General features: G+C 39.8%; 1 long non-coding RNA gene across 1 annotated transcript in view; it reads right to left on the bottom strand.

The window, feature by feature from the left end:
- Nucleotides 1-26,718, bottom strand: part of LOC131838090 (uncharacterized) — a 36,619-nt gene extending 9,901 nt beyond the window's left edge. Inside the window, exons 1-2 of the long non-coding RNA XR_009356467.1 lie at nucleotides 26,503-26,718; nucleotides 20,717-20,827 (exon numbers count right to left, since the gene is read on the bottom strand). This is a non-coding gene — a long non-coding RNA (uncharacterized LOC131838090). The remainder of the gene's footprint in view (nucleotides 1-20,716; nucleotides 20,828-26,502) is intronic.
- Nucleotides 26,719-27,350: the final 632 nt, after the last annotated feature.

The following is a 27,350-nucleotide window of genomic DNA, read 5'->3' as shown; positions in this document are numbered from 1 at the left end:
ACCCGCGGCGTGGGGGGCTGGGGGACGGGAGAGGCACAATTCGACGGGACAGTCGTATGTACACCATTGGGGGAAGGACTTCGTTTTCCTGGAGAAAGGGTCTCCCCTACTTCACACAGGGGCAGGCTGAGAAAAGAAGAGAGATTTAACAGCTTCCTCCAGAATTGTTTGGGTTTTATTTAAGAGCTTGATTATGATACATATGAAACATTTTAAAGTTTGAGAGCTACCTATAAACCTGTTCCCTCTATGCTAATTGCTCCCCATAAAACTTGATCAAGAACGAGTCTCAGAGCCCAGGGCAAGTTCCAGCACGCCTGTGGGCCCAAGTTCAGAGCGCACGGGTCCTATCTGATGAGGCCTTTGGGAACAGATAGATAGCCTGATGGATAAATGATAAACAGATACATCATATTAATAGGTAAGTGATCTTGCAAGGAACTCACGGTGATGGAAAACAGCATACAGTAAACAGTTTGTCATCGCGTTTCATCAGACAAAACCCTTTGAAGGGAGTAGACACCTCGTTTCGGCCTATGTGATTCATCAGCCCCTGCGGGGACTCACACCAACCCGCGGATTCCTTTGAAAGGGAATCGGAACGGCCCCGTGAGCAGAGCAGGGGAACCCCAAGGGAGCGGGCGTGAGCGAACCCTAAGAGGTCAACCACGGGCTCTGCTTTAGCCGAGGTCTAGCCGCGGGAAGGACCCCAGGCCACGTCTGCCTGAACCATCTCACTGAGGACTGGAAAACAACAGCTTGGGGCTCGCCGGCTACCAGATCGGACCTCTGTCCCTGCCCCGGGGTGACTGACTACACGTTGCTGCCTGCACCCTGGAGCTCAGCAGCTGCTCCCCCCGACAGGAGCTGAGGAGTGTAAACAACCGAATGCCGGGGCTAGAAAGCCCCGAGCAGCTCCCTGCCTGGGTTTGGGATGGCAGATGAGTCGGCCTCCCCGAGGTGTGCTTGGTCAGGGTATCCTTAATGCAGAGCGAAGGCCTCCAGGGCCCTCTTTCTTCCTGGCCCCACTATCGAACCAGCCAAAGAAAGGGTTGTGTCCTGGTCTGCGGGCTGCCTGCTTGATACACGCTAAGCCTATGTTCTCTTATTGTACCTTAACTCTTCTTACAGAAATCCCTTTACGAACCCTCGGTCAGAAGATCTGCTAACCCGTTTACAATCCTGCAGCTTTCTCTGTGAATGGCAATTAGTGAGATGATAAAAAACCAATTCCTTTGGCTTAAGCCCCCAAACACTCGCAGGATGGCATGATTTGTGGGCTAGATACCATTGATTCAATCCAGGCCATTCACACACTATCACAACACGCAGGGTCAAAGCTCTTCCGAAGGCCTTTGAGGAATTCGGCCCTAAAACGTTGATTTATTAAAGGTTCTCTCCAAGCAGTGCACCGAAGGCTGGAAGGAAGGAGTGTGCGCGCCTGTGGGAGCAGGCGTGTGTGTGTCTGTGTGCATGCGTGTGTCGCTTTGGTGAAAGTGTCAGCACCAACCCTTCTCCCAAAGGCGAATTCTCCACTAACAACTCTGAAGCAAGGTAACTTTCCCAGTGGTTGTTCTGCCGGGACTCCTGATGACACACGCACAAGGAATGGAGCAATGGACTTACAAAAATTAGAGTAACCAATCACATGAATTTTAGGGTCACGAGAAGAGGTAACTGACTCTTATCTCTCAGGGGTTCCATCAGAGTTTTGCAAACATTTAAAAGATGACCTTTGCACGTCCTTTAAGATGCATTCCTCAAGAATTGCAGGAGCAAGAAGAGTTCTCCAGGGCTGGTTGCCCGGCCCCTGGATGATTGGGGAGCACCTCTGATGTGTCTTATCGCTAAAGATTAAAAGAGCATCAGAAATCATGTCTCTCCCACTCATTTGGAGAAGCCCAATGTATACCAGCTCAGAGAAAATAATGATGACTGTGTTCATCCTAGCACCTGGGTCATATTTTTGGCAAGCCACAACAGACCTAGTTAGGAATAGACTTTATTAATTTGTGAGGCTACATTCTGGTTTCGGTGGGACTCCCCCCTCTGACTTCAATACTCTTGCATTTCTTGAGAAAAGGTCTCAGTATCTCACTTCTTACAAGCTCAACAGGTTAAAACTTGTTTCTGTTTTTGTTTTTAGTTGAGGAGGGACAACTTAGAGAGAACATTAGGGAATGCCAGCGTTTCAGTGGGGCTGATGAGAAGCAGAAATAGCAGCTCTTCTCAAGCAGAAAAGAGTGAAGTTCTTGACCATGACATGCTGAATTGCATGGTCTTGCTGCCTTCCCCCAACCCCCAGAAGTCAAGCATGGACGTGATTCCTCAAGAAATCATAACCTGAGGATGCCTGGGTGGCTCAGTTGGTTAAGCAACTGCTTTTGGCTCAGGTCATGATCCCAGGGTCCTGGGATCAAGCCCCACATCAGCTCCCTGTTCAGCAGGGAGTCTTCTCCCTCTGCCCAATGTTCGCCCTGCTTGTGTTCTCTCTCTTTCCCCTTCTGACAAACAAATAAATTAAATCTTTAAAAGAAAAAAAAGAAATCATAACCTGGGTGATTAATAGTGTTACAGAACTGCTTACTTTAAATTGATTGCCTTTCTTTGAAGAAACAAAGCTACTTAGATAATTGAATTACATGGGATAGAATCCCGGGATAGACCCCCAAATTAGTTCTAAGACAGGCATGGATTCCCACTAGGCGTGTGGTGTGGAAGGAGCTATATCACCGCACTAACTGGATGTGAGTCAGAGAGGTCGTGCTCAATAGCCACATTCAACATAAAGATCGTATCCAGAAAATAGTCATCCTAAAGTAATCCTTCCTCAGTGTTTTTTTACCCCTACAGATTAGTGAAATTCTCACCCCTAAGTTGAACTATTTCAACTTCATCTGACTCAACAGATTAATCTGGAAAATCAGGGGAGCAAAGGGAAACATTGGCCTATTTTCACCAGAAGGAGAATCTCAGACCTGTGCCTTCTTCTGTTGTCCTACACACCCAAAGCCAAGTGAATACCGTAGGAAAATAAATATGTTTTCAGAATAACAATTTAAGGCCAACTGAACCTAAACTAATGGGACTAGGAATAATATTTTCATAGCTATTCAAACTGATTCTGAATCCCACGGGAAGTTGTGGATAATTCTATCACACATCCCAGCAATCACGGCTTCGGTGGTGGGAGGAAATGAACATTTATTCAGAATCTTACATGTGCTAAACACTGTACAGGCATTTTAACTTGTTCTTAATCCCTACAACCAGAGCTGACATTCATCTGGTCTGCCCCAACACAATATACTGGTTGGTATCCAGTACAATTGGTCAGAAATCATTTCTGATGGGTCTGCCCCTGAATGACCTTTCAAGGGTGCTGTTATTACTATCTCTGTATTCACAAACGAAGAAACTAGAGTTCATGTGGATAAGTATGTCCCTGAGGGTCACACGAATGTTAAGAGGAAATAAGCATTCCAGTTCAACCCATCTCTTCGTATGCTTCTTTGATTTCCATATAATCTAGTTTCTGTTTTTTACCTTGCTAAGAAAGTTGAGGTTAGGGTTGAGTGTAATTTTTTTCCCCAGGACACATTCAGGAATGCCGGTAGTGTCCCTCGAGTATATAAGAAGTAGTCCTCGAGGGTCCTGTTTACCAAGCAGTTCAGCATAGCTTTTTACATATATATGAAAAGGATTCGTATTTGTTTAAAATATTTTCAGCAATATTGAATGTTTCTTGAAGGTTCCCAGGACATGTCAGATGGAGAACATTTGCCAAGTGCTCATTCACAGTGAGAGGAATATTGGTACATCTTCTCAACAATGACAACGTGGCTGAGAAGCACTTTCTGTCTGAAATGAAAAACAAAACCAGACTTGGGGGGCACTTTGACATTCCCCAACGCGTCCCTCCAGTCCTGTCACCCATCTGATGCTTCAGTGTTCTATACAATATTCCAAACAAATGACTTCTCAGCCCATATCTGAATACTTGCCAAGGCAGAGGATGCATCTTTGGATAGCTGCACCTGCCAGAAAGTTCTTTCTTATAACTTGATATCATTGGCCTTAATTTGGAAAAATTTTAATACCTCTTCTATGTGGTAATTGTTTAACTCTTTGTAGACAGACAGTTTCTCCTTTCCTCCCATCAAACTTTGTCTTTTCTGGGAGAGGTGGCCCCAGCTCTTCAACATTTTCTATGTGGAAATCATATCAAGGTCTCTCATGATCTTAACAGGTCTCTTTCTAATGCACCTGACTATATATATTCTTCTCCGTGAAAGTGCCCTGACCTAATTCAACATTCCCTATTCAGTCTGGCTATAAGAGCACAGAGCATTTTCTTGCAAAATCATCAGGAATACAGAACACACGTAGGTAAAAACTACTCTGAAAGCATTGCAAAGTGATACACAGTCAAATGCCAATTGATATGGTAATAGCTATAAATATTGGGCCAAGGGGTTACCAAAGGATTCAAACCACAGAAATCTTCTTAACAAAGAAGACTTGTGATCAAATATACTCTATGAGATTCACAGAGAAAAGTGTGGAAAACATTTGGGAATGGGACAGCGTTGGGGAGGGCATAGTACGTGGTATCCAGAGGTGAGAAAACAGATTTGTTCAACTGGGATCAAGACTGTCTCTTGAAAACTCATGGAGACTGGAAAAATCCAAAAGGAAGATTTCTTGGGGAGGAGATGAAGGCAAGAACTGAAATGCATTCACTCTCTTCCACTTGATAGGGGGCTTATATACTTTATTTCACTTGATCCTCCTACTGAATCCGCGAGGCATAGCCATATGCATATTTTAGATGAGAACAAACATTAACAAAAGATGGAGTCAGGAATCCAGCAAATGTTCCTGGCCACAAAGCCTTGAGCCTTTGCTCTACAGCCCATGGAAAGAGGAATACCTAGTATGAGTCTTCACATTCCAGAATGAACTCAAGGAAGCTGTGATCTTGTTTCTGTTTTGTGACATCCGTGATAGGATGTTTTTTTGCTGGCAGTGGAGGTGGTGGGTACTCGGAGTTTTAGTCTTACCAAATTCACACATGTATAAACGCTAAATGAGTTAAAATTCCTAATCATCACAAATTCTGGGTGAAAACGTATGTCCGAAACTGTTTCCTTCCATCAACATACGGTTCCTCTTCAGATCCCAGTTCTATGAGTGAAAATGTACAGCAAAATACTCCCAAATGAGGTAATTTAGATAAATGGTAGCTTTTCTGTCTTCACTTCTCACGAGTGAACCATGGCATTTCATGAACCTCAGGGATCCTATCAAGTTTTCAGTTTCTTTCCACAGAATTCCAGCCACCCAGAGCCATTACACACAGGAAGGGGGAAGTGATCCTGGAGCTCAGCCAGCTCCACATGCTCTACAAAAGGGAAAACTGGCTAAGACAGGCCAAGTGACTCACCCAAGGTGACAAAGCCCATGCTTTGTGTGACGTTGCACCAAACCAAAGTTTGCTTCAGCAAAGTTGTGCCAATAGCACAACTGTAGCACAAATCTAGGCTCTGGGACTCCACAACTCTCTGCCACCTCTTAGGATGAGCATAAACTAGACCAAACCTAGAGCGATACCTTCAAAATGTCACCTACGTCCAACAGAGATGTAGAAAAAATCCAGTCCTGTTCTGTTCCATTGATTTTCTTCCCCTGGACTGAGTTGCTTCTTGACTAGATGAATCAAATTGGCCGGCTTCTGAACTACTCAGACAAGACTTGGATCAGACATCCCCATGCCAAATCCGTGTTCATCCCCCTAGGACTCCATCCTGAAATAGACTGAACACAAATAAGAAAGACTGGTGTGCGGACATACACATCCCGAAAAGATGAACTGAATGACTTCCTAAGGATTCGAAGGTCCTTCCTGTTAGGATCATTAACCCACCTCTTAATGAATCCAAAATACATACATTCCTTTCTCAGAGAAATAACCATGAAATAAGAAGCCCTACAAGGGTCGACCTGTTCTGAGTGAAACTCAATTGTGCCTCCGTGGGGTATCTCTTCCTAATTTCAGAATCAGCCTGAAAAAGGGAAAGTTGCCAAGGTCAAAGTTAGGTCAAAAGGGCAAACTCACCCTCAGAGTCACTTCTTGGGGTCTTCCTGTCCAATGCAGTCTTTTAAGTGGAAATCAGACCAAAGAAACCTTCCAATAGCCCAAAACTCTCCTACACTCTGTCATCCCAGATCACTGAGGCATACACGATGAGAATGAAAGGTACTAACTGGTTTGGGTTTTTTCTTTTTTCTTCGTTATTTTCTTTTCATTTTTTTTTAATGTTTTGCATCAAAAGTAAGTTTTGGGCTTTTTTCTTGTGTGCTTAACAGGTTTTAATTTTATAAAACATTGTGGAACCAGATACCTTAGGGAACAGTAATTAACTGGGATTATGTTTTCATTTCAGTGAATTCTAAATGAGAAGCGTAAATACTGATTTTTGTCTATCACCGAATGGGAAAACACACAGCGTCTCATTCCTTAAGTATATTCCTTTGCTTACTATGAATAATTTCCTAATGATATTTGCAATTTGCCCCTTGCTTAAGCAGGCCTTCCCCAGGAAATGCAATGGATTACTCAAAATAATGGAAAAAGTTAACTTTTAATTGTGATACTTGTTCCCGACAGTCTTCAGTCCACATTTTTCCCACCAATGGCTGGCCACTTCCCCAAAAAGGGGCCAAATATTCACTTAACAAATACTTCTTGTGCATCTACTATGGGTCAAACATCGTTTAGGCAGCCAGTTATCATTGTAAATACAGTGTCATTTCCAAGTTAAAGTCAAGTTCATCTCAAAATGAGAACAAGGAGATGAGGGATTGGAGTTATACTTCAGTAATATACACGAAATATGAATTCGGGGACAGAAATGGACCTAGTGTGATATCTCTGCAGTGTGATGGTTCACTTTGATACAAATTTCAGTTCTATCATTCGTTAGATTTTGACCTCGAGCAGAGAATTTTTCTTTAAGTCTCTCTCCTCATATGTAAAAGGGGAATAATAATCCCTACCTTAAATGGCTCCTGTAGTTTTTAGTAAAATACTGATACCTGGAATATAGTCAATCAATAACTACCTCATCTACATCGTCATCACATACTGAAAGTGACAAGTAAACTGTCAAGCATGCCAAAAATAGACCCTAGCCAGCAGCTGTTGCACTCCTGCTTACACAATGAGAAGCCTATGTTGGCAACCTTTCTTTCTAGAAAAGGTCCATATATACAATTAAGTTAAGATGAGCTCTTTGTCTCTGACCTATATCCCTGGCACTTTACACTAAAACACCACAATAAAGGCTTACTTTGGATAAATTCTGTAGTACGTCGGGAAATAAGTCATTAGTTATGGATGTCCCCAAGGGTGACTTTTTTTTTTTTTTTGAAGTGCCATTTTATTCATTTCAAGTTCACAAGGCAATCAAACTAAGCTGGGATAATTTCTGTTGCAAGTTCTTAGGGAACCCCTTTTGATCAATAAAGGGAGAGATGTGTAGTTAATCTGTCATTGCATCTCTGTATGGGTCCCCTTGCATAATACTTCAGGTTCTTGAAACAAGTCTGTTTTCTCATGTGCACTATTATTTGCATTATCTGCAAGGAGTTTGCTCTTCAAAGACACAGTCCATCCTGATGCCTGTCTGAATTTTAACACAATTTTTCTTAATGAAGCTCTAGTCTGGTCTCTGTACTAAGAAGAAGACAAGCAAATTCCAAAGTGATTTTCACCAATTAGAATAATTATCTCACAAGTGGCATGAAACTTTCTTGTTCGTGGTCTCTTGAAAGGAAATACATCTGTTAGTCTTGGTTGGAGGAGACTTGCACTGAGGGAAGGAATAAAATAAATACCGTTTAGCTGAGCAGTCATTGACTCTCCTAATGGAGTTGGGTGGCTAGACTTTCAGGAAGTTCATAGGTTCAGACAATTCAAATGGGTCTTTGAAAAATGGGCCAAATGACTGATGTCCAGTGTAGAATGGAAACAATGAATGTGCTAACAACAAATCACTCTTATCTACTCATTAATGTAGGTCCCCCAAGGATTTCTAAGAGTCCATATTGCCAACTTAGGTTGGGTTACTAATTCAGTTGTTATATGAATGTTATAAAAAGGCATTTATTCCAATAAGTCTCTTTTTCATGTAGTTTTAAATGAAAGCATACATACTCCAAGAAGCAAACCATTTTGCCACACTCTATGAAATATGACCGTAAGCCATATTCCTTCCCCCAGATTTCTCTCCACACTATCACTATCAAAGGCTTAGGTAATAAAATAACCCCAATTTCAAAACCATTTTCTTTTTCTGTGTTCCTCCCTTGAAGTTTTGTTCTCTCTTAAGAGAAAAAGAAAAAAACCCTATTTGTTGTTTTCAACTTGCCTCACTGGTGTAATGTCAGAGAGAAACAAAGGAAAATATTTTAGGATAGTATAACATTTTGAAGTTTACAGGTACAGTTGATTCTTGAACAAAGTGGGGGTTGGGGGCACCATCCACCCACACACGGTCAAAAATCTGCCAGTAACTTTTGACTCCCCCAAGCTTAACTATTAATAACCTACTGGTCACCAGAAGCATGACTGATGACAAAAACAGTTGATTGACACATAGCTGGAATGTGATATGTATTACACACTAGATTCTCACAATAGAGTAAGCTACAGAAAATAAAACGTCAGTTAAAACAATCATAAGGAAGAGAAAATGCATTTACAGTAATGTACTTTAGTTATCAAAAAACAAAAACAAAAAATCCTTGTATAAATAGGCCCCTACAGTTGAAACTAGTGTTGTTGAAAGTCAACTATAATTTCACAGAACAGGTCACTTGGCATGTTCATGCACAAAGTATCTACTCAACCATTGCATTGGAGGAAAATGTAATAAAATCGTGTTTCCGCCTTAATTGTGTAGATTTTAATAGGCAGTGGACATTACCTTACTTGCAGACATTGATTCCTTATGTGATTTTCACATATGTGCAGACGCTGGGGATTCCAAAAAGAAAGGTGGTGTCTGTCTTCAAAGTGTTTACAGTTCACCTTTGTGGCACATAGCCTATTGTTATCCTAACCATTGTTTTACACAAGGAGGTGAAGGGCCTTGCCTGAAGTCACAGAGCTAGAAAGCAACAGTCCATGGTACTTCTTCAGCAGTACCATGTTCATTATCTTCTAGAACACTGCCTTAGTGGAGGGAATCTCTCTGCCTCTCTCTGATGGAGATCTTTTGCATCTAGACTAAACAATGATAGGAACCTGATGTGCCTGCATGCTGCAGTCAGTTGTGTGCCCAATCCTTGATTTTGGCTCAGGTCATGATCTCGGGATCATGAGATCGAACCCGACCTCTGGTTCCACACTCCACGTAGAGACTGCTTGAGATTCTCTCTCCCCTTTCCCATAAATAAATAAATAAATAAATAAATAAATAAAATCTTTATTTTAAAAAAAGGTGGTAACTTAATAGAGATTTGGCAAAATGGAAGTTTCTTCCACAAAAAAATGTTTGTCATGTTTATGCTCCAAATTTCAGTAAGGCTCAAGGCACTGTAAGCTGTGTGCTAAGTGTAAAAGGTTTTAAAGTTCTTTCAAGATTTGGTCCACCATGAATGTGGAGGAAAATGTAATAAAATTGTGTTTCCGCCTTAATTGTGTAGATTTTAATAGGCAGTGGACATTATCTTACTTGCAGACATTGATTCCTTATGTGACTTTCAAATATTTACTCACAAGGGTAAGTATGATAGCCATTGTCATATGCCCCAAAATATTTATTTTTAAGGTGGTGGAGAGAGAGGAGGAAGCAACTTGCTCTTTCATCTGGCCACAAAATGATTGTCCAAGAAAAGATTCATATCTAATCAAGGGGTGAAGCGAACATCTCATTAATTTGAGTAAGACTAATAGGCTCAATCTTAATTGTACTGCAAAGAAAATAGAGATAGGGTTACAGGAACAGGAAGGAAACCCCCATGTCCTATAAGCTACTCTGTCACAAGAATGCATTAAGAAACAGGAACTTTCAAGAGGGAACAATTACCTTCCCAAGTCAGGGGCTCCCAAATGCATAAGCTTTCCTATAGCTTAAATGGGAATTCCTTTTGGGGAAAAAAAAAAATGACCTGCTTATCAATTGTGTGGTCACTCTAAAGGCATGCTTATAGCCTCTAGTTTCTCTTATACTTGTAATTGTGGAACGTACACTTCACGCTTTTGTGCCCTTTCTGATTCTGGCCACGAGGACTTTCAACATCTGATTCATAGCATCTCCTGTTTTCACTGCAATCTTTCTGATACAAACAAAACAAAAGAATGGAGACAGAGCAGGGAAAGGGCTATCCAAATAGACCTTCAGGATATCTTGATACTGTGTTGAAATATCTCCTGCCATGGGAACAGATATAGATCCACCCAGAGGAGCTAGTTACCAAGAGCACTGTTCTTCTGATGGTAGCTACAGTTCTGGAAGGGTGGGGAAAGCAGATAGGACCAGGCTGAAAGGAGAACGGTGACTGCCCTTGTGGAAGGGTGGGCAAAATTGGATGATTGTATCATCCAATATGGTGGCCACTAGCCACATGGATCAGAGTTTTCAGAATGTGGTTAGTCCAAAACAAGATGTGCTGGAACTATAAAATATATGCAGGGTTCAATATCCAAACAAATGTAAGTATCTATCAATAATTTTTATGGTGATTGTATTACATGTTAAAATGATATGTTGGTTATGCTGTTAAATAAAATATATTATTCAAATTAATTTCACCTGTTTTATGTTGCCTTTTTAATGTGACTATTAGAAAATTTAAATTGCATGTGTGGCTCACATTATAATTCTTTTGGACATCACTGTTACAGACTACTTAACTTGGCTTATCCTTACCCATCTTAAAAACAAAGCTAATGCATCTGAGCAGTAGAAAAAATAAGACACATTTCTCTGGAAAGTTCTATCTTGACTGAGAGGTCCCAAAGGGCAAACAGCAGAAACAAAGGTTTGACTAAGGTTTCTTTCACTGGCACTCACCCATTCTTTTTTTTTATTTTTCCTCCCAAAGGGAAATAGCCTCTTGAGTGTTCTAAGGAAAGCTGTTGTCAAAATGGCTTCTCTTGCCCTAAATAAAAACCCCAAATCTTGAGATAACCTCAACCCTTAGAGAATTATTAGCTTACCTGTTCAGATCCAGGACATTCCAACAACTATCTGAACTTGACATTGGGCTGTCTATCCAAAATGACTCACTAAAGATTGAAAATGCTATTTCTAGATCTGGGAATCACTTAGTTTAGTGCTATTCTCTGTGTCGTCATTGCTATTCAATCTTTGGAGGTACATCAAATAAATGACAGACTAATAACTCTCAAAGCACTTTTAACCCTGTTGGAATAGTTTGGAAAGGGAGTTTCTCTCTCTTTAATGTTATGGAGAAAGACATCAATACACTTTTACTAGTAATTATTCTGGAAAATCTGTAAAATAGCTTTGGCTCTAATTAGTGACATTTGAAATGGTCATCATAGTCATTTGTAGTTATCAAATTTCCATCAAAGAATAAGACTAATACAGAAATCTAAAACTCAGAAAAAGAACTGGTTATGCATTCACTTGATTACAGGCCACAGAAAAATCTGGCACAAAAAGATTGGGAGTTTAGGGCAGTGAAACCACTTTGTAGGAAACTGTAATGGTGGATACATGTTATTGTAAATCTGTGCAAACCCGCAGAACGTAGGACAGACACTGAGAGTGACCCTAATGTAAACTGGGTGATGACGACTGTATCAGGGTAGGTTCATCAGCTACAACAAATGTACCACCTGGTGGGGGCTGCTGATAGTGTCGGGGGTTGTATATGTGCAGGGGTAGGCAGCATATGGGAAACTGCTGTGAACTTAAAATTGCTCTACAAAATAAAGCCAAGAAACTTTTTTACATTCATAAAAAATTAGGGCCTTAATCTTTTCCTCACATAACCAGAAATCTGCAAGAGGACCACTCACAGATAAAATCACAGCTCAGTGTTGCCATTAGGGATCCAGACTGCTCAATCTATAGATCTGCTCAATGACATTTAGCCTTCAGATCCTCATCCTTCTATTTGTTCCCTTGCGGTTGCAAGATGGCTGCTAAACATCCGGGAATTTCCGTGCTCTTCCGGACAGGAAGAGCACGAGGCAGCAGTTCCTGTCTCAGGAAAGCAAAAACCCTTCCCAGAAACCCTCAGTCTTGTCTCATTGGACAGAAGTAGGTCTCGTGACCAACCCAGTTGCAAGGGACGCTGAGGAAGTGAGTGTTTTTGGCTAGACTTGTTGCTATTCTGGACAAAATCAAAATTCTTTTACTAAGGAAAAGGGGGATGCGCTTTGGGTGGGCATTTAGCAGTCCCTGCCACGGAGGGATCTGGAGTTTCTCTCATCACCTTAGACATAATGAAACTCAAACAACTGATAACATTGACCTTTGACAAGCATGAAAAAGCTGAAGAAAAGCATACAAACTTTCAAGAAGCTATCAGGTTTATAAATCTGACCAGAGGCAAATAGGACTGAGAACTATTTGTTGACTAACCACTTGAAACCAATTTTTGTTTATTATAATGATGTTTTTGTAAACAGTAGGTACATTGGTACAACTATATTTGAATAATAATGGGCTGCTCCCGATGGCTATCAGAATAATACTGAGCAAATAGCGCCTTTGACTCTAAAAGGTCACCTATGAGCTTAGCGGTGAAGAAAACAATTTGAAAACAAGAGTAAGGAGAAATAACCTATTTGAGTCCCACTTTTCTGCAAAACTGTCTTCCAAATGGAATCTCTAACTTATTAACCGCCTTCTCCCAAGGAATATATAAAAAATCCCTTCCAGTATGGAGAGTAGAAAGGAGTCTGTTGAATCACTGAGAGATCACTAATATTGTCAGCCTACCAAGAGGAAATGACATCACCCATCCAGTCACTCAACTTGGGGCTTTATGAGATGTGTCCTTAGAGATGGGATGAAATAGAGTAGAATAGAATAGAATAGAACAGAACAGAACAGAACAGAACAGAATAATAGAAGAAGACTATATCATTTGCAATAAGGGTGGTATTGTTCTAAGAAACTTCTGGTTCAGTCATATGTGAATGTGTGTACTGGGCACAATGTAAAACGAATTTCTGTGGGTTGTGGTCAAACAAGTTTGAAAAGCCACTATCTTAGCAGTTTCAGAACACCTAAGAGCCTCCATTAACAGATCACCAAAAAGAAAATACAGCCTTAAAAACAGCGCGAGAACTCAAAACAAGAAATGCACCTAAGAAAATTAAAGTCAAATGTAGAGTAATGCCACCTCCAGACCTGTGGAATGCATTAAAAAAAACCTGCAGGAATGGCAATGATGGGGGGTGACGGGGGTATCTGTAAAAAAAAAAAAAAGTAGCAAATCCTTTTTTTTTTAAGATTTTATTTATTTGACACAGAGAGAGAGATCACAAGTTGGCAGAGAGGCAGGCAGAGAGAGAGGAGGGAAGCAGACTCCCCCTGAGTAGAGAGCCCAGTGTGGGGCTCAATCCCAACACCCTGAGATCATGTCATGACCTGAGCTGAAGGCAGAAGCTTAATCCACTTAGCCACCCAGGCACCCCAAGGGTGGCAAATCTTTATCCTGTTACAGTTATTTTAGCTTGTGATGAGTTAGAAAAGACATTGCACTTGGGAACAAGGGACAAAGACCAGATGGCACCCAAGAAGGGAAAGATACCAATCTGAAAGGACTTCAGATAAAGCAGTAAGACTGATTGTGACCAACCATGGATGAAAGGTGCCACGTTAGGGAGAAAGCATGAGCAGTGAAACAAGATTGTGCTTGCAAAAGTCACATGTAATTAGTTGTGTTTATAGGTCTAAATTAACAGTCCCAACCCTCTGTTGTTTTTATTATTTGCAGGTAATTACTTTTGTTGTTTTCTAAAGTCACAAGTTAAAGAACACTGTCAGTAACTTTTAATGCAAATGCCAGGTAATGGTAGGCTTGGTTTGTTTTCTGGAGTTTACTGTGGGAATGAATGCCCAGTAAACAAGGCCTCCATGACCAGCAGTGGTCGTGATAATTTTACAAATGGCACCCAAACCGGAAGAGGCCCTTGATCCAAACTCTACGTGGTTTACCTGAGCCATGTGAGTGCTTCAGAAAGGGTAATGACCTGGTGTCTCAAACCAATATTCTGTAAACATTTGGTTGGTATTTTTTTTCAAGGTTTTATTTATTTATTTGACACAGAGAGAGAGAGCACAAGCAGGGGGAATGGCTGGCAAAGGGAGAGGGAGGGGGAGAAGTAGGCTCCACGCTGAACAAGGAGCCCAGTGTGGGGCTCGAACCCAGCACCCTGGGATCATAACCTGAGGGGAAGACAGACACTTAACCAAATGAGCCACCCAGGCACCCCCGTTTAGTCAGTACTTATTTAAGTGAGAGTGGAGTACTGTGACAAACTTGCGTCCCCATTTAGCAAGTGCAAAGCTCTACAGCTAACCAGATCCTTGTTGAGCCACTACCTAAGCCTTGCACTCACCTCAAGCAGCGTCTAACCAATAGCGCATTCTCCGTGAGAAGAATTCTATCGTCTCCAGTCATCTCCAGCTGATCACATTTCCAGTGATTGTCGACTTCCTCTTTAGTTAGACCCTGGGTTCCCAGCTCAGTCTGTTCCTTGATCTCTCTCTCTCTCTCTCTGAACATTCCACCACTTGGGTAATGACCCACAACCAGGCTTTGTGTGAGACAGGACAGTTACTGACGAAGGGTAAAGAGATCGCAACATCTGATCATCAAATATCCACAAGAATGGTCCTTGCCATCATCACCACGGCAGAAGAGGGAGTGAGAAGAACCACTGGCTCTCTCTTTCACACATATCCTGCCTGCTTGCCTTTCTTTTCCTCTTGTTTGCTCGACCAGACCTTAGCTGCAGGAAAATCTTTGAGTTAAGTCATGATCTGTGTAAGTCCTTTCCTTGCTTTTACTTTCCTTGAGAAGGCTACACTCCCCAAAATAAAACAAAAGCTTCTAAAAAATCTGGAGAAGTATAAAACCACTTAGGTAGATGTGTAAATGAACCTTGGGAAAAATCAGGCCTAATGCAAAGAAAGAGCCTTGTCAAATTCAAGGCAATGGAGTCAGATTTGTCTAGTGTTGTGGACAGTTGCTGTCTGTGTAGTTAGCTCCCCCACCTCCTGCACCCCTACATGTACCCCAGCCTTTTCCTCAGGGAACTGCTCCTCCCCTGCTCTAATATAACTTTGCTCAAACTGCTAATCAAATGCTCAGAGCTCCCCACCATGAGAATGGGCCGATGACAGTAGGGGTCTATCTCTGAGATTGTTTGAACTGAAGCCTTCTGATCAAGAGGTAGATATATGTGAATTAGAGACTGTTGGTGGTTATCTCCTCTATTATGAGCAGAAAATCTATCTGAAGTAGAAAAAAATAAAAAGCAAAAGGAGAGCCAAAAGGAGAAAGAAGAGCCCACCAAAGACCTTTAAGTCTTTGAATGAAGTTTCCCTGAAACCAGACTTCCCACTCTATGAGCCAATACATTCTCTTTTTGCATGAGCGAGGTGGTGTTGGGTTCATGCCATTTACAGCTGAGTTCTGACTGATGCTCCAAGGACATTTCTTCACCCTAAGCCCATTGTTTATTCTGACAGATGGATCCAAGAGTGAACCTTGTATAGGGTTAGATATATCTAGGGTTTTATTGCCTGGCTTCTCCTGGCCAGGATTCAGTTATCATGTTTCTCCCTCTAGAAAGCCTTCCTTGACCTTCCTGGGAAGACAAGCATATTCTTCTTTATTTTCCCAATCTGTTTTATGCCTGCCTCTTTCACAGCTCTTCTCCCATTCCTGACCTCTCTCATAGACCCATGAGCCTCTGGAATCTAGAAAACGTGGGACTGGACTGTCCCTCATCTTTGCTTTGCTAGCTCCAAGGCATGGCTGATACATGAAAGGTAGAGTAGATATTCAGCAGAGGTCTGACAGATAATGCAACTGCCATTATGAAATATTCAGAGAAAGCAATAGCTCTTCATAGAATCTCCACTAAATATCTTCTGATTTAAAAATGGTAGGCTAAACACAAACATCTCCCTGGGGAACTACACAAGTTATGGTCTGATTTCCACCTTTATGGACTCCAGAGCACAAGGAAATTTCACTTTGTAGCTAATTAACTAATACATTCATTTGTTCAAGAAGTATGTACTGAGTACCTAAGATTCAACTCCTTATCTCAAAAAGCAGATTGCCACTCAAAATTGAGTTTAGTTCTGAATTCTACTGGATAAAAGAAATTCGGTTGACCAAATGTGATATATACGATCTAGCATTTCTCTTCTTTCTTTCACACTTTAAGGCTTTCCAAATCCTTTTTAGAATCTCCAATACCAAAAACTGTGTGTATGTATATCTGTTCTCTAGGGACTTTTGCATTATAGGAAGCTGAGAAGTAGGCAAATTAAAGAAAATAATTTGCATCAGTAAATGTTGGCAAAATCATTATAAGATTGGCAACTTATGCATCTGTGGCAAGCCCTGGGACTTTTAATCCACATGCACTGCTGACATTTTTTGATGCTTCCATTTCAAGGCAATAGACAGGAGTCTGAAGAGTATCTTCATAAAACTGTCTATACACTAGATAGTTATCGCTGGGATTTCACTATCTCCATCACATGTAACCAGACTCATCTATGTATCAACCCACTCATCACGGTCGATCCCAACAGTTAGGTGAAGAGTGAGACAAATCTTCTCCAGTTCATCAGGCCAGAGATGTCAGTCTTAGTGGGGAGGAAATCCCTAGCTGTGGAGACAACATAGTTGTGTTATTTGCTTGAATGATAAACCAACAAACATTTCTGGAGATTGCAGGGCGATAATTAACCCAACGGTAAGTAGAGATCTCAGTATCCTCTAAGGATCACTCTGTTTCCTTAGCTGGAAGACAAGTGATTGGCAAAATGAACCTATGTTTTTGGAATGCAACTCTAGGTAAAGACAAAACTTCCAGGAGCTAACCAGGAGAATCAAAATCATATAATTAATTGTACAAAAGTCTATTGTCCTATGAAGCCAGTAACACTTCTGTGGACAGGTAGAGCAAGTTTTGAATAATTTCTCAATACAGAGTTCACACGTCTAATTCTGTCATTATGTATGCCAGCAGTTGTCCAAGTGTGGTCTGATGAACTCCAGAGTCCCCAAGATCCTTTTGGGGAGAGCAGAGATTTTCCCTTTCGCCCACCACGTGTGTGCTGAACTCAGAAGCAAACATGAGAAGCTAGATAGTTTCCTTAAAGAGGTATGTAAAAATATAAAAAAAGATCTCTCTTCTCACTAATTTTGCCTTGGAAAATAATTATTTTTCATAAAACATTTTTTAACATATCATAGATTCATTGTGGTTATTTTTAATACTGCATTCTTAGTTTCTAGTCAAGTAAATATCACAGATACAACACATTAAAGAAAAGAAAAAGGATTTGGGGATCCTTCGTAATTTTTAAGAGGGTCGATGAGTCTTGACACCAAAATGTTTGAGAACCACTGATATATACATTCTAGTTAAGTTTTTCAGTGTTAGTCGACACACCCTAATATTTCTTAAGTCTATTTTCTTTCTTTGTGATTTTATATTTCATCAGTTCGATGAGTAGTAAAAAAGCATAGAGGAATCTTACTAATGTGGCAGATTAAGTCACAACAAATGAACAATGATTGAGAACCTACTGCGTGCAAAATGGTATGGAAATATACAAAGACCAAGAGAGATATTGCTTCTATTGATCCCTCCCTAAAGATATTTGAGCTACACTAAATCTACAGTATATAGTACAAAATATACTCTCACAATTTGGAATTATAGGGTGGAAGTGTTTGTCTTTGAAATCATCCAAGAGAAAGGTTGGACTTTCCTAGGGCAATTGACTCTTCGGTTGAATATTAAGAAACTGATTCTTACTCTCCATGGTTTTGTAAAATGCATGGCTGTTTGTTCCTGACCATGGCAACCAATGCTCTTTTTAATCATAACAGAACAACCTGGAACACTGATTTCAAATTTCAAATAATATCAGCACACTTCACACGAAGTTGGCCATTACATATGGCTTGTGACATTCTATTGCACATCATGCTTACAGATAGGCGTAACCAGTTGTCTTACTGCAAGGGTATTAGGAAGATCAGAAAGTAGCTATGCATAAAACAAACAGGAAATATGACAAATAACACTCTGGGAACAAAATTTCATCATTAGGCCTTTAAACCACGTTGTCAAATGTCTTTAGGGTTATATCCTTCTCAGGTCTGGTTTAGAGGATTTCAAATAATTCGACTAAAGCACAGTGTGTATTTGCCAATTCATTACCACAACGCCAAAAATATTGCATTAAGGAGTCTACCTAATCAGAAAACCTTTGTACCAATATATCCTCCCAATAAGCCCTTCACGTCTCTTTAAATATATAAAGAGATGGCTGATGATTTTTTAAAACAAATTATGGGCAATTAATAAGTTCTAACCAGTTGGTTACAGCTGCCATCTTGTTTTAAATTATTAGTGAAATAAGTTCTGCCCATGCTTCTGTATGGATTTGTGTATTTCATTTTGTTAAAGGAACAGTCTATCAATATTTCCCTGAGACCGCAAACTTCTCCAACATAATTACACTACTTGAAATCATTTCAGATAGCATACTTTGGATAGAATCAAGGAAAAAGCAGGTATTACAAACTTTTCACATAAAAATGACTTATTGCTCATTAAATGTAACTATTTAACAAACATAATTCATTAGGGGAACCTGGGTGGTTCAGTGGGTTAAGTGTTCAACTCCTGATCTCAGCTCAGGTTTTGACCTCAGGGTCATGGTTCAAGCCCCACATTGGGCTCAGTGCTGGATGTAGAGTCTACTTTAAAATAAATAAATAAATAAACAAATAAACAAACAAATATAATTCATTAAGTAATAAATATTTTCAATGTATTAGGTGCAACACTTGACTTGGTGCTAAAAATTTATTGGTAACTACTTTATTCATTATCTGCATTTTAATGCCACAGATGTTAAGATGAAAAGAAATTACAATGACACAATAAGCCCCATTCATACCTCCTGGACAAGGCCACCTTTGTTATCTAAGGTGGTTTTCCATAGAAATCATGCTTAATCTTGGGAATATGGGAGGAAATTCAATTGACTCCCTTTCTTCTTCCTCCTCTTTTCCTCCTTCTCCTTCACTGTGTCTTCTTGTGTTTACCATTAAGTAATATTGGTGAATGAGTATGCTTTGTCTCATTATGAAATCCATAAGCTGTTCCCTGTGCTTCCCAAGTAGGAAATGGGTCCATGTGCCACATTTACAGAGGGAAGAGAAACCCTTAGCATTTGACCAGGCTCAATCGCAGACAAAGACTGGCAGAAAGAGACACTCACTTCTTATGTCCAACAAAATACCCCTTACCACCCTTGCACGTTAGTGTGACGTCATAAAATATCTCATGTCATTGATGGCGGCAGTCAGAAAAGGGAAAAACGATTTTCAGTTCTGGAACACTACCAACAGAAGGTGGGATTATGCTTGGATGAACCAATGAGGACAGCACAAACTTTTATACTTTTTGAGAACTTTGTCTCAGCTCTCAAAATGCTGAGATTTCCTTCCTGTTCATAAAAGCTCACCAATGAATACATAGGTAAAAATCAGTCAAGCCCTTTAAACCATCTGTGGGGAAGCAAGTGAAACCATGAGATTAAATCTGTCAAAAAAATAAATTTTGAAAAGTCAAATCAAAAGTAAATAAAGTGAACACCTTTCCATTTATTCATTACAACGTCATAACAGACACAACACGTGTGGCACTCGTCACTTGTGAAAGAAAACTTTTGTAGAACTTAGAACCCAAGCTTATTTTTCTGAAACTTTTTTTCACAAAAAGAATTGAATCAACTTTATAAAGAGCTCAGGAAGAAAATCATTTTAGGGCCTGAATTATATATAGTCTAGATTATATGGGGGAAATTGTTTACTCTCCAAATCATTTAAATGAGAAATTCAATTTGTTCGCTCACGTAGGAACATCTCTGAAATGTTCATGTTTAAGGTCATCAGAAACATCAATGTCATAAGCATGCTATGAAGAAAACTCAACCAGCCAGGCAGTAAATATTTACTTGAGCACCTACTATGTGCTGTCTGTGACATGAAGCACAATGGTCGCTTAGATCTTTTATACAGGAGTTCATCCCTTCTTGTTTAAAAAGCTTTGTCAAAACTTATTCAAAAAATAAATCTTTAAAATGCTTTAAATCTTCAAAATGCTTTATTAGTCATAAAAATGATAAAAATCTTCAAGCTGAAATGGACCTTAAATATCACGTAGTCTACACTCTGTTTGACAAAGTAAAGTTACCCAATTATTTCCACAGATGTGTAGACCAGACGTACCTCAATGCTATTTTCCAATTATAAGATTGTAACTGAGCTGTAGAAATATCTTACTAGTTAGTGACCTTCTGAGAGTCTTCAGAACAAAGTATACAGTCCCTGAAGCCCATATTTTAAAATGTGTACATCAACTCATTAGCCAGGAACCAAGTATTGAATTACTCACATTGGATTTTCTTGGCAGTGGTGCTCAAACTTTCCGAGCAGATCTGCCGAAATCTTGGGCACCCACCAGGTGTGTTTCCTCAGAAAGCCATCGCATCTTCCTCTCAGTTGACTAAACAAAACAAAACAAACAAACAAAAAAGGCAGGTTTTTTTACAATCAGGCAAGTAACCTGGAATACTCAGGAGACAGGTTACTGGGTATTTCATTATTATTATAAATTAAAGTATGAGTCTGGTATTTACAGAAAGACTTTACATAGAGAATATTTACTTCTGAGCATTGTTTCAGAGTTCAAATCACAATAACCTATTTTGCCCAAAGGCAGTATTTATTCTAAAAACCTCAGTGCTTTGAAAGTCACACACACACACAAAAATCGTTAGCACTGTTTCTGTCTAAATTTGATGAAATACAGCTTAAAAAGAGAGAATTTTGAAAATCATAGGCTTTTTTTTTTTTTAATTAGATGGTGCCAAGTGACTGAATTCATTGAACTTTTCAATTAGTTATTTGGGTAGCATTTAGACATATGCTAGTTTGACAAGGAATGCGTAATGCATATTAAAGATTCTAATTAATCATTCCAGGTTTGAGATCAAGACCATTTATGCTCATGACTTTTCTCCTGCCTTCCAGGAGGAACAAACTGAGATTCAAATAGAGTGGGGAAAGATGATAATGTTGTACCAGGAGGAGAAGATCAACAGTCTTGGGTAAATTTGCTGAAAATATTCAACAAACACGAGGTAATATTAAAGAATCCTACCCAAATCCTGTGAGTATCTACTGCTGAATGTACTGCATATGTTCCGGCTCTGTGCCTTTGCTTGTCCTGTTTTCTTTACTCAGAATTCTCTTTCCCACCTGGTGGACCCCCTACTCTCCCTTCAAAGGCAACACAAATATTGCTCCTGTAAAATATTCTTTGATTCCCTCAAGTCAGTGTCAATTATAAACTCCCCTGAGCACACATATTAACGATAACCTTTGCTACATTGTTCTATAATTATCTGTGCATTGTCTTCCCTCCTTTCACAGTACAATTTCCTTATTCATCTTCGTATCCTTGACTGCGGGACACGCCTTCTGCGGTAAGAGGAACCTTTCTAAACCTGTTGGGTACTGGTTTGCACATTGGGGTCCTGAGGCCAGCGGCATCACCGGATTCATCTGATACCACCTGGGAACTTAGAAGACATGCAAATTTTCAGGCTCCACGCAAACACCTCCTTGAATCAATAATTCTGATGCAGGTAGGGAGGGGGTGAGTAGGGAAGGGACAACAATGTGGGATTTTAACAAGCCCCCCAGGTAATTCCAATGCCTGCCAAAATTTAGACTTTATCTCTGACAGGAAAATCCCAAGGTGGGGAAATGGAGCCTTGAGAGGACGCTAAGCCCTTTCCCCTGACCTTAATCTTGTCCTTGGGATTCTGTCTCTCCCACCCACCTGCTACCAACACGCATCTATCTCCCTTTAAAACTCTAACCGATGGCAATTTCCATTAGTTGAGCTGACATAGGCTATGATTTTCAGAAATGTCTCTAAATTCAAAGAACAAAGACATAAAAATGAAAAAAGGATAGGACACAAAATTTGCAAAGCAACGCGCTCATCCTGTAGTTAACTTCAACCAAAGGCAGATACCAACCCACTCCACGTCCTGCCTGAAAAAACGATCAGTTCTCATATTCTAGAATACCCTCACGACATGATACACAGCAGACTGAGATACCCCCAACACCTTAGAGAGCAAACCCAATGGGGCAACATGGGCATAGCCCTGAGGGTACAGAAGTCGGGGGCCAGACTGGCCAGCTCTGAGACCTTAAGCAGATTATCAACATTTCTTTTCCTCCCATAAAATGGAAGATAATACCATTGAACACATGGTCATCTAAGAACGAATTAAGGTCCTCTCTGGATAGATGCTTTATAACCTATAAAGCATTAAAGCACCATATATATGTCTCAATAGGATTTCAGAAACTATATAATTATAATTATATAATATATTATTATTATTATTAATAAATTATTATTAATAAATTATATTATATAAATATAATTATATTATAATTATACTAATAGTAAGGCTGACTCACTATTAACGCTATGTCACAAGTGTGAATCATGTTGCCAAAGATTAACTTAATCAATAAAGCTTATGAAATAGTAACAGATTTCAATTCCAGATAAATTTTCACTTCTGTAACATGTCTTCTGTTTTCCTTGCTTTGTTTTGTTTTGTTTTGTTTTAAGATTTATTTATTTGAGAGAGGGGGGGGGCAGGGGGGAGGGCAGAGGGATCAGGAGGGAAAGAATCTCAAGTAGACTCTCCAGTAAGCACAGAGCCCGATGGCTTGAGGCTCAGTCTCTCAACCCTGAGATCATGACCTGAACCAAAACCAAGAGTTGGATATTTAACCAACGAAGCCCCCCAGGCGCCCCCTGTTTTCCTTAAAGTGATACCTCCTTATTGGAGAAATTTCAGAAAATATAGAAAAACAAAAAGAAAAAAGGAAATATTGCTTGTGATACCCTAACCATAGTTAAGATTTTCCATTTTTATATAAATTTTTGGTATAAAATTTTAATCATAGAGTGCATAGTATGTTGTAGTCTGTTATATTCACACAGTGTGTATCATGAATCGTTTTTCAGTTTGGAAATATTCTCCAAACTATTTCTACTAGCTACAAGTAGTCCCTCTGTATGAAGACACCAAAATTTAACCCACTAGTGTTCTTTGTAGACATTTGGGTTGTTTCTAGGGCTTCAAAAGTATGAACGTGCTATTTGTATATTTATCATATTAGCATCTCTATTTCCTGAGAACATATTCTCTGAAACAGAATCGAGAGGTCTGTGCTTATGAGCACTTTTAAGACTTTGGAATCTCAGTGCCAACTTGCTTGACCAAAAAGTGGTGTAAATTCACACTCCCATCAACAGCAAATATTAGTGCTTGATTTGCCCCATCCTTCACAATATAATATGATTATTTCTTTAAGCTTTGCCAATTGTGCAGGGGAGCAGGGCTGTCCCATTGTTCTTTCCATTTACATTCAGAAATTGGTGTAACTAAATCATTGAATGCATTTTGGAGTTAATACACCTCCAAAGAAGATGTAAAAGTCTAAAATGGAAAAATCATGGGGGACATTGGAATTTCAGTTATCAGAGGAGACAAGGGAAATAATGCCTATTGTTACTAAAATCAGAAATAACTTAAATCTTATAAAGTACAGATTGTAAATAATTAAATTTACATTACTGATACACATATAAAATATAGATTATACGGATGCCAATAGATAGAGATCTGTATCAGACAAAGGCAAACTGCTGCAAGGGGGGGGTGCCTTTTATTACCTTCATGCACATCCAAATCCATCCTTCAGATCACATGCTCTCTTAAAGTCCTCTTTTAGATAATTTTATGGAGGTTAGGCCTCTTATAGGTATCTTTCATGCCAACTCATAAATACCCTACTCATAGGCTTATATCAAAGGAGGAACAAGAAAGAAAATAAGAGAGAAGAAATGAATAGTGGACAGTCGTGGTACCATGATGGTTTTCAAACTGTCGTCATAATAGTGATTTCCTTCATTCGCATTATTACGATTTGTCCATTCTTTTCCAAGTGGACTGTATCTTACTTGCAGCTAAAATAATGAATCCCCATAATTTTTACTGCTTTTCTTGGAAAGTGAGTTCTTTCCATTTCTTTTGTCTCTTCAAGACCTGCCAAAGTCTCTCTTCAAGGCACTGCTAACAGGTGCTTGGCACTGGTGCAGAATTCTCCCTCCGCAATCCCCTGCCCTAATTGTTAAGAAGAATTTTGTGTCTTTACAGGTGTGGTCCAGCTTAATCCTAAGAAGGAAGTTCCCCATCTTCCCTACAAGGAAGACAGTCCGCCATTATCATTTTAATGAGTGTTTACCAATCCCTTTATTGTCATTCTTGGTTTCCAATATAAAAGAGCAAAGGTTGACCATGTTTCCAGTAGAAATGTTCTGTACTTGTTTAGTGTTTTCATAAGCTCCAAAAAAAAGTATGAAAAATAAGTCTCCTTCCCAGTTTAGCTCCTGGATATGGCCTAGCATTGGACCTGCAACTCCACTGGGAGGAATAATTCAAGATGGAAGATCTGTGAGGTTAAGGTTGAGAAAGAAAACCTTGAAAGTAAAAAGAAAAGAAGTTTATCAAGATCTACTATGTGCTAAGTAACATGCCTGTGGTTTTATGTAAATCAACCGGTAATTCAATGTTAGTTCTGTAGGGACCATAACACGAGTTACGCAATCTACATATACACACAATAAATACCGAAGGGTTGTTTCTCCATAGGATGACCTTTCTTTTAACTTCCCTTTATTTCACCTGTAGTCTCCAATTTTTATACTGTAAACTTAGACGAACATTTTTTTAAAACTATTTCTTTTTAACTACATCTCAGAAAGACATGTCTGGGTGGTCGATGGTCCCACATTACCGACATTGCCTGAGCCGCCTAATAGCTGCCAAGAGAGGAAGTCTTTCCTACGCGGTCACACAATCTACTGGAAGAGTTTCTAGCTCTTCTGCTCTCCTCTCCTCCACTCCCTGGCCTGACATCACAAGGACTCCTTCCCTCTCCCCCTCACTTAACTGCCCACCACTCTCCATGTGGCAACCAGTGGCCAACACTAACGGCTTAGAGCTATCACTGCTCTGGGTGTTCTTTCTCTTGACTTAGTCGCTACTCACACTGACTACTCATTCCCTCTCTTTCTTCCCAACCTTCAACGAGTTTTATGTTTTCCTTCCCATCTCATCTTCCACTCTTCCTTTCTGATATATGTTGGAAGTCAAGGGGACCTGGGATATAACACTTTTCCTTCCAACTGAACCCCAGGAATGCTGTGAGCAAAATGGGGAACCTCCAAGAGTTTGCTCATTCTCTCACGTCACTCCTTCTCTTTCATCAGAATTTAACTCTTACCTTTGGCTCCACTCTTTCCAGTCAAAAGACAGGCAATTTGAATCTTAAGTCCAAATTTAAGAGCCAATAAAAATCATCTTTAGGAGCCAAGAAACTTTGGCTCTGGAGAACACTGTGTGAATTGAAATAATTTACTCAATAAAGCAGGCTTCTAAAGGTTTTAGGAAAGTATCATATTTTATCTCTAATTTGCAGTGAACCTAAAGGTCAACATTTCAGCAAGGACACAGGAAAGGAAACTAAGTTGGAAAAGTTCTGCTCTGTAAGTATTATAACTCATATTAATTTTAGTATTAACTCTGTGGTAAATTATAGTAATAGTAAGACCTATTCTCCCAAGTAGATCTGAAGTACATAAACATCAGAAATCCTGATTCCCCTAACACTTGGGAGCCAAATTTCTCCAATGCTACCTGACAGCATTTTAAGCATTTTTAAAAAATACATTGAAATTTTCCAAGGTGAGTCTTTTCGGGCCCTTGGAGTTCCTACCTGGGCAGATACAGAAGCTGAAACATGTACAAATAAGTACACTTTAGGATACAGCTTGCCAAATCACATCGACTAATAGGTGGGTCTGTTAGCTGATGAGTTCGCCGGAGAACAGTATTGCTCAAACACAAACCCTTGCACCTTCCTTAAAACAGATTGGCTTTAATTGGATTGTAGATCTTGTACAAGTGGTCTATCAACTCCCAGCATTTACTTGAGTTACTAAAATGCCCTTATGACTAAGCAATTCTGACTGACATCTACCTACTGGAGAAGGCTGCAGAAAGGTAATGGGTAACATACCTTAGCCGTTCCACTGTATGGAAGGAAGGGCTTTTTATTCCCATTGTAGGCTGGTTTAATTCCATCTCTCAGGAAGGAGGAGCTTTCTCGAAGATAACCAATTCTCTGCATACTGAACTTGCCACCCTTGGTGAAGAACCCTGGCTGCATGCAGGACAGCTCGTGTTCTGGAGAAGGACCTAGGAGTGGGCTCTGCCCCAAAAGCAGTGTGAGATTTCACCGTCTTACTTCCTGAATTCGGGGTGTGTCAGGATTCTGAGGCTGTTTTTGTCCGCCAATGTGGGCGCTCACGATAAAATAGCAAAATAATGATGCTTATAGCATTCCACTGGCTAGTCAGAATTACAGAATTTTAGAAATGGAAAGAATTTAAGATATTGTCTAGACTGATGATTTTGTTTGCAGATGAGAAACCGACATTCAAAGGCTCAGACTGACTCAGGTTCACACAGTAAATGAGGGAAATCGATCCTTAGTTCTATATTAAGAAAGTGAAAGGCAGATCAGATTTTTAAATGGTCTGCCCTAAAGGAGCCCTGTTAGAGACATGTATTTTGTCATTAGTTTGGTGAAAATCAGGAAATTGCTATTTAAAAAAAAACAAAAAACTAGAGTAGACTTCCCTTCAATGGACTTTTACTCCCCTCTCCCCTTTTCTTTTCTTTTTCTTTTATTTTTTGGTTCTTATTCTATGAAACCTAAGTAATTTTTAAACTTTTCATTATGAAAAATCTTAAATGTATACAAAAACAAAAAATACTCATAAAACCACCATCCAGTGTACACATCCAGGGTCGTCACTCATCATCGATCTGGGACCCATCCTTCACCTCACTATTTCTGAAGTG

Source organism: Mustela lutreola, chromosome 8, assembly GCF_030435805.1.
Source record: "Mustela lutreola isolate mMusLut2 chromosome 8, mMusLut2.pri, whole genome shotgun sequence".
NCBI lineage: Eukaryota > Metazoa > Chordata > Mammalia > Carnivora > Mustelidae > Mustela > Mustela lutreola.
This window is presented reverse-complemented; position numbering and strand designations above follow the sequence as displayed.